Source organism: Meles meles, chromosome 10, assembly GCF_922984935.1.
Source record: "Meles meles chromosome 10, mMelMel3.1 paternal haplotype, whole genome shotgun sequence".
In the NCBI taxonomy this organism is placed as follows: domain Eukaryota; kingdom Metazoa; phylum Chordata; class Mammalia; order Carnivora; family Mustelidae; genus Meles; species Meles meles.
The window spans coordinates 108,278,074-108,290,891 of NC_060075.1; the positions used below are offsets into that span (position 1 = coordinate 108,278,074).

At 44.1% G+C, this 12,818-nt stretch overlaps 1 protein-coding gene and 1 pseudogene across 1 annotated transcript in view; one reads left to right on the forward strand and one right to left on the reverse strand.

Moving 5' to 3' along the window:
• POU6F2 (POU class 6 homeobox 2) overlaps nt 1-12,818 on the reverse strand; it is a 389,523-nt gene that overhangs the window by 101,392 nt on the left and 275,313 nt on the right. The window lies entirely within an intron of this gene.
• LOC123952111 lies at nt 1,320-4,515 on the forward strand (annotated as a pseudogene).

Sequence of the window (12,818 nt, forward strand, 5' to 3'; positions counted from 1 at the left end):
GCCCCATGTTGGGTGTAGAGATTACTAAAATAAATAAATAAATAAATAAATGAACTTGGAAAAAAAAAAGAAATCACATTCAAAACAAGATCTAAGGTTTTCATAGTCCTTACTATGTATGAGGCTTTGTTCTAAATGTAAAAATAAATGGGTAACATTTCTTTCATTAGTACTTGTTATCTTCATGGAGTAATTTTGCAAATAAATTTAAGGTAGTCGGATAACAGGCAGCTACGTATTTGTGCAATGAGTAGCTATGACATGAGAAATCACCAAAATAATTGTTGACAGTCCTGGGATGTACCAAGGTGTGAAACATAGTGTCTGTTCTTAAGGGGCTTATAATTCAAGTAAGTAACTAAGTAATGTGTGAGTCAGAGAAGAGTGCACTCACTGAGGGCTGGAGAACCAGGCAGGGAGTAGGAAGTGCAGGGAAGTGTAGGAAGCATGAGGAGAGCAGGCATGCCTGGTAATGGGCAGGGGCCCAGCCCAGCCAGTGAGGTGGACTGCACAAGGCACCTGAGGCTTGGGAGGTGGGGGGAGTCCTGGGCGGGGGTCAGTAGGAGACGAAGTGGAAGGGAGGGCTAGAGCACCCAGGCTAAGAAGGCCCAAAGAGGGCTTTTTAAGTACGAGGGTGACGGAACAAAGCGCTCTTTTAGGCAGGTTAGCTTGGACGTGGTTTGCCCAGTGGATAGGATCAGGGAGGAAACAGAAGTAGGAAGACCAGTTCAGGGAGGACGATGCTAGCTCTGCCCCAGGGTAAGAGAACTGAGAAAGGTTCTGATACTCTGGATGTGGAGCTCTCCAGCCCATGAGTGTTCTGACCGGAGCCCGTGGACCCCGCTCCCACCCTGTAACTCTCAGGACAGGACTTCCCCCTTGATTAATGTTCCAGGAACCCAAATCAATGTGGGGTCCTGGGCTTCCTTCCCACTGCATTCTCTCTCCCCTCCCCTTTCCACTTTCTCTTTAGAATGGCTTCTTCACTTTCCCTGGGACTGCTTTGTCCTTTTTATTTTTTTTATTATTTTTTTAATTAATTAATTTATTGTTTCAGCGTAACAGTATTCATTGTTTTTGCACAACACCTAGTGCTCCATGTAATACGTGTCCTCCTTATTACCCACTACCTGGTTGCTTTGTCCTTTTTAAATATGTTGCTCCATTTCTCATTTAATAGGTTTGTTAAGCTATGAATTTTATGTGAATTTTCCACCACGGGGGCAGTGGTATAACGTTGAAGACCCCTGCAATGTTGTGTATGTGGCAGGGTTGGGGGTGGATGGTAGAACTGTTCAGGTCCTTTTTGACTGTTGGGGATGGCGGTCAGTGTTGAGGAGCTCATCGTCACTTTCAGTATGTTAGAACACCAATAAACGGGCTTCCTGAGCTATTCTATGTTTAAGAATTCCCACCTTGGCCTCCCTGAAGAGCTCGATTTTTCAGGACAGCGTTCTTCAAATTCTTCTGACCTTGCTTCATGGTAAGAAATACACTTGACAACTCAATCTAACACATACATACATAGAAAATACACACAAACGTATATGAACGAATCTCTCTCTATACGTATCTCTACCTGGAACTATATACATATATCTATATGTATATACTTTAAATAGGAGCTTCAAGAAAAAACATGTAGCTTTACTACCTGTGATAGGATGCCTTGTTATTTTCTATTCTCTTTTATTATTTTCTTTAAAAATTTTGGTTACGAACCAGATACTAAGCCCATGTAATAACCACACCAAATGTGGTTATTATATCCTTCCCCAATCTGGGCACGTTGTCCCACCTAAATCTTCATAAAGATCCAAAGAAAGGTGCAGGAAGCAGAGTCTCTTGAGTGCCACGGCCACCATTGTCTTCTGTGACTGTCTAGCTCCCTCGTTTACAAAATGTACCTGATTTATTACTGGTGGTATGAAGATAGGATGGGGGCCTTTTCACACTGGGGATGAAAAGGTATAAGCATCTGGTGTAGGGATGACTGGATGGGATTTGGGCCACCATCATATGGTCAAAGAGGAAGAACATGGTGCTCCAAACATATTTAATCACCATTGATTGGAAAGGAAGATTCCTTTCTCTGTACCTTCCGGCCACCTCTGTTTTAAAAGGGCTCTCTCAGTCAAGTATCATATGGTTTCACTTATTTGTGGAGCATAACAAATGACATGGAGGACATTGGGAGATGGAGAGGAGAAGGAAGTTGAGGGAAATTGGAAGGGGAGGCGAACCATAAGAGACTATGGACTCTGAAAAACAACCTGAGGATTTTGAAGGGGCGGGGGTGGGAGGTTGGGGGAACCAGGTGGTGGGTAATAGGGAGGGCACGTATTGCATGGAGCACTGGGTGTTGTGCAAAGACAATGAATACTGTTACGCTGAAAAAATGAATAAATTAATTAAAAGGGCTCTCTCCGAGCGAGGCATCCATAGCTCCCCGATAAAGCAGACCTGGTTGGAGAGATGTTCTACATTGCTCCTAAATTCTAACTTCTGAGGTCTGCCAATGAAAGTCTGTACGGGGATGTCTTTTAGGGCTCCTTCTCTGCATTGCTAATAGGGCAATGTGTTTTGTAAATACTGAATCAATCACTGCTCAGCGTCAAGGCTCATGTTGAAAAGAATCTGGACTCTGAATTGTTTTCTTAAAAAAGTGAGTCCACAGCCACCGACTCACCTACTTCTCTCTCCTGCCCCCCCCAGCACACCACGTGGTATAAAGCGGTGTTTATTTAAAAATTAGAATTCCAGGACCACACCCTCTTGGGGGACAATCAGCTCTTACAGCTGAAGTTTCGTTCCCTTCTGTTGGGACACCTTAGATTCGTTCTATCTGTGCCCTACTTGTGGAGCCCTGTTGGCAAGGAGATTTTTCAAAAGGCCTATTTTCTCATTGCTTAGAGCCAAAGATTTTGTCCTATGACCTTTTGATTCCCGTTCTGCATCTAATCAATGTCAGTTCACCGCAAGGAAAGCTAAGATGAGGTTAAGTGGAAAAAGCCAGAGCAAAAATCCCAACTAGATACAAAGCCCCCAGCCTGCCCCGCTAACTTTTAAAAGCTCACCATGTTGAAATAGTACAATCACTTGGATAAGAGAACATTTCTGGCTTACCTCCCCACTCACCGCCCTCCCTCCCCCCATTTGTTTGGTGCCTGATTTGTTTCTAGTTGCAGCAGGGAGGTCAGAGGCAGCCCAGAAAATGAATGGAATCAGCCTCCTGCCCGGGCGCCTGGAGCGGGCGGGTGTTACGGATAGGCGTAAAGCCAGCTCCCTTTCCCGGGCCGGGCCGATGTAACTCACTGGAGTGGCAAATTACATCAGACCTACAGCTGTAACCCGACATTATGATTAATTTGATCAGTAATTTCTCCTGTTTTTCATTTTAATCGGTGTGACTATTCTGCTGTGGCAGGTCTTTCAGATCTAATTAAGATAAATTTCCGAGTAAAAGACTTGGCAGACTTTCCGAGTCAAATCCAGGCATCAAGTGTGAAGACCTGAAGCCCCAGTCAATCACCTTCAGGGAGGGCCGGCACCGCACGCGGCAATCAGCCATTCACACTTAAGCAAATTCATAATCTCTGGCACTGCTTAGTCATTCTCTCCAAAACGTCCCAAGCAGAAAAGGAAAGAAAGGAAGACTGCAGACAATGTCATTCTCCCCTTGGGCTCACACTCCGCTGATCTGCCCAGACTACATGGATAACCCTGTAAGTGGACACTCTGCAGAATCCCTGAGTTGGTGTTCAAAAAAAAAAAAAAAATTTAAGTAAATATGTGCCAGTGCATACATTGAATAAACGCAATTATATATGCACACAGATGTGGAACACACATACATGTAACTAGGAAGACTGGAAAGCCTACCTAATAGGTCTTTTGCAGCCAGCACCTAGAGTGAAGGGCTTCTCTCGGGACCAGACAGAGGACAGGAGAAAGCCCTGCCATCAGAAATGGAAGCATGAGATGGGAATCCTCACTGCCAACATTAAGATGGGGCCTCACTGCCCAAATACACTTCGTCTGCTTTCAGGGAGGCCAGAAGTCCTGTGCCTTGAGGCTGGACGTTGGGGACATCCCCAGGGGCTCTGAGGGTTGTAAGTGCAAAACAAGGGTTACTGATGTTGTCTACAATACTTCCAATGAGGAACTCGTCCGCACCAGTGAAGAACCATATTGTGCGCAAGGAAATGCCCCACTCTGACAGTGGTAGGAGCCTCACTATACACTGCCTCTGGGCTGCAAGAAGGGGGCTACGCTGACTGCCCAGGAGGAAGAGATTTTAAACAAAAAACAATCAAAGAAAATTTGGAAGAAATATGTTGAAAGGCGAAAGAATGCCTAGATCATCAGTCTTCTGGAGGAGCGTTTCCAGCAGGGTGAGTTTCTCCGAGAGCAGATGGACCCATGCTAGAGGGCAAGGAGCTGGAGTTCTTGCTGAGAAAAATCAAAGCTGGAAAGACAAATAAATCTTCCTCCCTCCTACTGTTGATCATGTAAAAAAGGTGTTTACTGTTCAAAAAGGAAAAAAAAAAAGGTCTATGTAATGCACATAAAGCCTAACGCTTTAACACAAATACACATCCATCCACATATTGGACTTGGGTGGGCAGGGGTTAAGAGCTTATTTCCCCCGTTCGTTTTCTTTTAGGTCAATCCATGCATTTATGTGTGTATCCTAAGGTTAGCGACTAGTATTTGTACAAGTTCTGTTAGGTTTCTTCTGTTCCTTGAAAATGAAGATGTTAATGAGATTATTTTTTCCTAAAGCTATTTAATCAGCAAGACCCGCCTGTCCAACCTGGTAGAGGCAGACACTGGGCAAGTGGTAAGGATTTGCTTGGGTTACTGGGTTTACATATCCACTTACAGGATGTCCAAAATGACGTGCAAAGAACCCCGAGCGGGTGGATGTGCCTGAAGACTTCTCTTGCATTTTATGAGGAATACATCGCTTCACCATGATGGCAATCCTCCTGCTGCTCACACAGCAAATTCTCCATTCTTACGGAAACAGCCATTTTGGAAAGTAGACGTGACTGAAGAGACAGTGCTCCATGCGAATGTCACTGTGTACCCTACTCCCACACTCCTGATGAAGATGGGAAGGAGCTTTCACAAAACACACTATCAGGGAAAAAGAACTATGTTCTGACTCTGTATGGCTTCTACATCTAGAGGATGCTTTTGCTACCATTTTACATTGATTTTGGCTTTTGCTCTTGAAAAAGCATATTGAAATGATGGTGTCAAAGACCTTTGTCCCCCACTGACGCAGAGAGTCTCAGGTACAATTCTGTGGCTATATGACAGACAGTGGGGATATAGGAAGGGGTGAGCTTCCCAGTCATATAGCCAGGCGGTCTTGGGCAGATCTTGGGCAATTGGAATGAGACCCACCAACTTTACGGCTCTGATTTTTCGGTGGTCACAAAGCATTTCAATCTCTTCGTACTTGAGTTTCAGTTGGGTAGAAACGGTTCCAACAGAAACTAGTAGTAGATTTACCAAATAAAGAGAAGAATGTGAGGCTGTACCCTCGTCCCTAACTTCAGAGCTTCTGTTCGTGAGCAATGGTAAGACTGAAATTGAGATCAGGAGCTGTAAGAGAGACCAAAGAGGGGATGGAGAGAGCCTGTCTTCTAACTGCTCAATTACCCCCATCTTCATCTGCAAGTGAGAAATCATCATGGATTTAAATGAGGTCTCTGCAAACAGATGGACATCCACAGTGAAAAAAAGAGAAAAGACTAAAAAGAGGCAGTTGAACTCAGTAGACAAGGTCTTTTTTTTTTTTTTAAATATTTTATTTATTTGACAGAGAGAAATCACAACTAGGCAGAGAGGCAGGCAGAGAGAGAGAGGAGGAAGCAGGCTCCCTGCAGAGCAGAAAGCCCGATGTGGGGCTCAAACCCAGGACCCTGGGATCATGACCTGAGCCAAAGGCAGAGGCTTTAACCCACTGAGCCACCCAGGCGCCCCACAGTAGACAAGGTCTTATGTCAGACAGACTTTGGTTTGAATCTTGCCTCTTAAAGGTCCTTACTTCTAACTTCCTCACCATGAAGAGAGCAAGTGGGATGTATAAGGTTCATTGAGTTTTGCTACTCCAGATGTGGGCAGAGGGCCAGGTGCATCAGCCTCACCAGAGCTGGTTAGAAATGCAGAATTTGGGGTGGGCTCTCTAACCCCGAGCTACTGAATCTGAGTCTACATTTATCAAGGTCCTAGGGGAACTCATATGCAAAGAAAAGCTTGAGAAGCGCAGGTATAGATTGGATGAGACATCATCTAGCAGCAGTCTGGACATCTAATAAACTCCCAGCCAGTCGCAGATAGTTCTTGTGTGGAACAAGAGGGTGTTAAAAGATTATTTATTTCTTCTATTCTGAGTGTCAGAGGTGACTCACAAGGTGTGAGATTCTTCTGCAAATATTGGCTAATAACCCAACTTCAGAGTCTGGGAGAGGCTCCAGTGGATAACAAAGTACATTTATGGCTGTTTTCATTTCCTGATGGGCTGTGAATCTGCGGAGGGGGAGGGTCGAAGAAACACTGGCTCCATCTTCTTAGAAAGGAAGACCCGGTTTTGTTATATCATAGAAGTAAAGTTAGCACCAACTCCTGCAATGGACATTTCATGAAAAAGGCATTTTGTATGAATAAGAGGTAGGAATTTGGTTTTTAGTAATGAATAATTAGGAGTCTATTTACAAGACAATAGGTAGTTGTCCTAACCCTGGCTCCAAGTTGGAATCATTTGGGCTGCTTTAAGAATGCTGATGCCCATGCTTTACCCCACTTGGGTTCGCCCAGGTGTTGGCATTGAAGAAAAAAATCCCCACAGGGGATTCCCAACGTGCAGCTAGCGCCAGGAACCACTGCCATTGAGTTTGTAAATGTTCTCTTAAAAAAGAAAGCAAAGAATTGAACAAAATACAAAGAAATTAACAAAATACAGTGTGGGCATGGCCACAGCTATTTGGAGATGACATTGCTTGTGTAAGCCAAAAAGAAGGGGGGCGGTCAGACAAGACAGTGAGATAATGGGGCCCCATGGCCCAGAAAATATTTGATTACATGGAGGTCTGCCTTTCCTGTATGAAGATACCACCTTTATCACTTAAGGAAATTCAGTAGTAATGAAAATGGTATGCAAATTGTGCCTTAAAGATGCTTAAAATGTATCATGGTGATATTTACACTGGGGGAGCTTGGAAAATACCCCGTATTTACTTTCTGCCTTTAATAAGTTTCTGCCTTGACCAGGTTGGTTCCCAGGACAGTTTGGTTTTCTAGCGCTAGATTGGTCAAATTCTTTCCATGGTGTGCAAAACACTGAAGGTGGTAATTACACTAAGGAATGTTAATTTTTACCTCAGACAGAGGCACAAGATAACAGACTTTCACTCTGATTTAACAACATACAAGTTTCCAAGACAACCAGACTCAAGAGAGCTTTCTTTGGGGGAATTGAGAGGGTTTCTCTGAAATCTTCTCCTTTCTGAACTCTTCAACATTGCTTTGTTCTCTTTAAATGCCACATTCATAATCTCACAATGCAACGACAGAGAGCTCAACTCTGGAAAGAGCGGCCAGCCTCGGGGAGGATATGGAGCCCAGCTGAGAAAAGAAGGAGCTCCCTGACTTGACTTCTCTTTTATGACAGTTCCATTTCTTCTGGTGTAGAAAACTAAGTGATGGTTGATCCCAGTGAAACGACAGTTCAGGCAAAATGTGTCGGGCTGGAAAGTTGCATTGATCAGAGCCCAACTGGGCTTTCAGATGAGAGCCACTAGTTCCCAGAAGAAAGCCATCCGCATCTACATGCAGGGAGCTCTCCCAACCACTGCGTTCATCTCTGTCCTCACAGGCATCCCCACGGAGGGGCCAAGGACTGGGAAATGCCCTGCCAGTGGACGGCCACTCTAAGGAGCATCCGAACCTTTGCCATGTGGATTCCTCTTACACATGAAAGAAGAGATGCTCAACATGGCCCCTTTCTATGTCTTATCCCCGTACTGAAGCCCGAATGCCCAATTTAGTTCTCCACAGAGAAGGATGAAAGAGAAGGAAAGAACCAGTGTCTCTGAGGCACTACCTCTCTCTTTTCAAATAGGAAAGAAGAAAAGAGTCAGGATGGGAAGCATTACCACTGAGAGAGAGTGCCCCACAGACAGTACTGAGATCCGGTACTCTAGACACCTGACACCTGTATGCCAAACTGACTTGACCTGTTGCTTGGATTCCAATCACTCTTAAACCCGGGAGTTGAGAGCTTGTCAGGGTATTGGGAAAATGTCCTGACCATCAGCCAAAAGGCAGGAGGGTGGCGGTGTAGTGAGGAGGGAGCATGCTCTCTCTGCCCTGTTGATTCCATGGGGTTGCCAGGGGCTATGGGGTCTTGGGGTACCCTGCTGTCACTTCTCCATGCCCTGGCATGGTGGGCATGACTCCAGGTGTAGTGCTGTGTGAAAAGGAGGAATAATGGGCAGTGAAGAAGAGGAAGGGAGGAAGCCCAGCTGAAAGAGAAGCTCTCCAATACCTCAGCTGCCATGAGGGGCAGCCCAAGCCGACCTTCCCTTAATTTTTCGACACACTGGTTTTTTTCATTGCCAACCTCCCCTTACTTTGGTTTTGCATTTTTTTGTTTGCTCGTTCCCCACTTTTCGATACTCCATTTTCTCGACTGTCCAGTCTATAGTATTTGGTCTGTGGATTTTTGCATAATGTTCTAGGTAAGAAAATGCAAGATTATTTTAGTTGTGTGGATGTGGCTGTGATAATTAGAGAAGGAAGGCTTAGAGTAGTTGCTGAGGGATTTTTTTTTCATGGGATATTAATTAGTGTTATGTAAAAAAAAAGAGGTTCAGTGGTTACATAAGTTTGAGAATTTCTTGGTTAAATAATGTTGACTAGACATCTCTACTGCAGGATGTGTTTTAGCTTTTAGTGTCTTACTATTCATTGAGAAATATCTAGGAGTGGCATGCAGTGTGTGGTATCTTCCTATCTTTCTCTCTCTCTGTCCATCCATCCACCCACCCACCCACCATCCATCCACCCATCTTATCTTTTATCTATCTATCCATCTTATCTATCATCTATTATCCATCCATCCATCCATCCATCCATCCATCCATCCATCCATTCTTCTGTCCATCTATCTGTCATCTCCTTACCTACCATGAAATCTGTTTTCTTGCAATTTTTTTGGCCTTTGTGTTTTATGGATGACACTTTGGGAATGCTGCCTTACAAAATGCTGACAGTCAAATAAGGGAATAAGAATATATAACTCACCAACAACCCAAATGAACAATAGCAGAGGCAGTAAAATATAAACAGAGATGCTTTGAGGTCTGCCAATAACGTGGAGAAAGTCCCTTCAGCTTTCTGACAGTCTGCTTCCCTGTATCTGAACCAAAGATTCAGGCTCTTGTGAAGAGGAAAGGGGAGGCTAAACTACTCAGAAAGTATAAGATACATAGATAGAGCCCATAAATGATAATGGTTATTCCAGGAGACCACTGCATGAAATACTGTCTATAAAATGCACTTTGTAAATTTCAAAACACACTGTAAATACTGGCCACATGTTATCAGGAGTCTTTCTGGAATGTTGCATACCTGTTCTGGGTTATGATGTGGAACATACATTGCTCTTTCTTTCCATGGAATTCAAACCACCTTATTTGTGCTATTTCATAAGCAGAATGTGGGGCTGGAAAGGGCTGTAAGATCATCTAATACAAAGTTTTCATATACTAAGTGACACAACGGAGGCCCTGAGATTAGGCCACTTGTCCACGATCACAGTCAGTGGCAGAATCCAGATTACCAAGATTCTTCCTGTTCACCCACATATATTTTTTTAAGATTTTATTTATTCATTTGACAGACAGAGATCACAAGTAGGCAGAGAGGCAGGCAGAGAGAGGAAGCGAAGCAGGCTCCCTGCTGAGCAGAGAGCCCGATGTGGGGCTTGATCCCAGGACCCCAGGATCATGACCTGAGCTGAAAGCAGAGGCTTTAACCCACTGAGCCACCCAGGCACCGCTGTTCACCCACATATTAAAAACACACAACTTTGGGAATTTAGAAGGAAAAAAATAATTTTGGGATCTTAATAACATTGGTGGAGAATCTGACATTCTGTGGGTTGAAGTGCGAATTCTTACAGGGGCGCATGGCTACAATTCGTACTTGCTCCCCACCTTCTCCAAGGCCTTTGTGCAGACTTGCCTTTGCTGTGTATGCCCCAGCCCCGCTCTGCCGTGTTCCCCTCCTCAGAAATCCTCCTCGCCTCTCCAGCTGGACTCTGCAAAACTTGCGTGTGATTATTAGCCTCATGTTAGCTTAGGTGGGTTTCTTGGTAGTGTAATGCGCATGACTTTATTGTGGACATGTGGACTTCTATATTCCCATGAATATTCGCTTTTTATTCAAATTCAAGTGGGTCTTTTTGCCTCCTGTCCCTCTCAGCTAGTCAAGAAAGGAAAGAAGGCAGGCAGGATACTGATGTTTTTTCAGTACCTGTTATCTATCAGGAACTCTCACATAAGTCATCTCATTTACCCTCACATCATCCCTCCAGCCAAGGAGGAGAGCGAGACTAAGGATGGGCAGACCTCACCCAAGTGCCCAGCAGAGCCGGCATTTATTCAAGTTCAAGTCTGTCTGCTTCTAAAGACCCACGTCCTCTATGGCACCACATCGTCTGTTCTGCAAACCTTCCCTGGGGCCCCCAGGCACACCACAGGTGCTCCCTAAATGTCTGCAGACCATGAGAGAAGTGCTTCCTCTACAACCTGGAGAACGTTCACTTACAAGTCTATACTGCGAAAGTCAATTTAAAAGTCCGTGGAAAATTTATCCCAAACATGTGGGAAGTGAATCCCAAACACAGGAGCCTTACCGCTTGATCAGGCAAGCCCCAAGAAGACGGTATTACGTTAGCATAAATACTGGCTGTATTTTGCTCATTCGGAGCGAGGTGCCAGCCAGCCCATTTGGGGCATCTCAAATTGCCCCTAAAACCTGCATCTATGCATGTGGAGGCGAAACGGCTTAGAAACATTCTGAACTAGACTTTGAGATTCACTTATCAGTCCCGTCCGACAGACGGTGATGGGACTGGACGTCATGTGCGGCTCCGGCCTCATAGCTGAGCTCGCTGCAGATGCGCCTCGATCTGCCCATTGTGATGCTCAGAGTGGGCTGCTTCCCTGGGGAAGCTATAACTTGCCATGTCCAAATGCAGCAATAATCTCTCCGCCCTCTTTGAATCTGGCACCCCTCCTATCTGTCGCTACTTGACGTGAGCTTCCGTAGTCAGTGGGGTGAACATGCTGTCTGCTTTGTTAAACCCTTTTCTACGTGATTTGACTAATCTACACAGCACTACCCAGAAATGGTAAATCTAGACAATGACAAAGAAGCACCGCACTGTATAAGTATATTCTTTGTAAACTAATTTCCCCCCTGCCACTCTCAAAGCAATATAAACTTTGTTGTTCCTCCTGGATCTCAAATGCTTGTAATAAATTCTTTGAAATGTCAGTAATGTTGAACTGAGGTTTTTTTTTTTTTTAAAGGAGATTTTCTTTCTTTCATAAAAGGAAAGATTGTCCCTTGCAGACAATGTGGATAAATATGTTTTGTTTATTTTTCTCAGTGCCGAGTATGGTTGGGTAAAGGGACTCCCATTTCCCACCCAACCTCTTGCTGAAAGAGTGAATGATAAATGAAACCCTCAATTTCCTGGACAGTAGTATAGACAAATAAATTCATACTCTTTCATATATGTAAATATAAATATAAATATAAACACTGTCACCAAACTCACTCGTTTTCATAAAACCATAAACCAGTTCAGTGAAAAATGTCAACCAAATTAAAAACATTACAATTCAATCAAAACGATTGGTTTATTAGACCCATGCATACACAATTTAGTGAGCATGGATTTCCACCATAGTCCTCTGCTCCGATCCACTCTCCAACACACACTTGCCTTTCTACCGCACAAAATTTGGTACAACTGTCAAGTTCAACTGGAAAGTGGGATCCAAGGCCTGGATGGAATTTATATTGGGTCCAAAGTCACTGGCCTTGGAGGACATTTGCCAACTAAATCATTTACACAGTTGGTATCCAAATGGTGGGGGTGGAGGGTGAGGGAAGTGAGGCAGTCATTTCAGGCACAAAATTAAACAGTTTCCCCCGCCAAAAATTATCAAGATGAAAATAATATGATATTTAAAAAAATCAAAATGAATGCAAAAGAATTCATGATCAACAAAATCAGTATTGCTGACTTGTCTTGCCTCAGACTCCAATATGACTCAAGGCTATTACTGATCCTATATCCCAAATTTTGATATTCAGTGCATCATGGATTTTAGCATTCATTTTGATTTTTAAAAATATTGTATTAAAATATTATCATCAGGGTGCCTGGGTGGCTCAGTCAGTTAAGCAACTGCCTTCAGCTCAGATCATGATCTCAGGGTCCTGGGACTGAGCCCTGCATCGGGCTCCCTGTTCAGTGGGGAGCCTGTTTCTCCCTGTCCCTCTGCCTGCCCCCCCCCAACTTGTGGTCTCTCTTGTTTGCTCTGCCCTCTCTCTCACACACACAAATAAATAAATTTTTAAAAATCTTTAAAGAAATATCTATCTTGACAATTGCATTTGGGGGGGGCACCCTGAATTTTGCATCATTTTTGTCTTGGTCCAGGCCAGGAGAATTCTACACTGTGATTCAGCCTCATGTGGGCATGGAGATATCTGAGTTCTCTTAG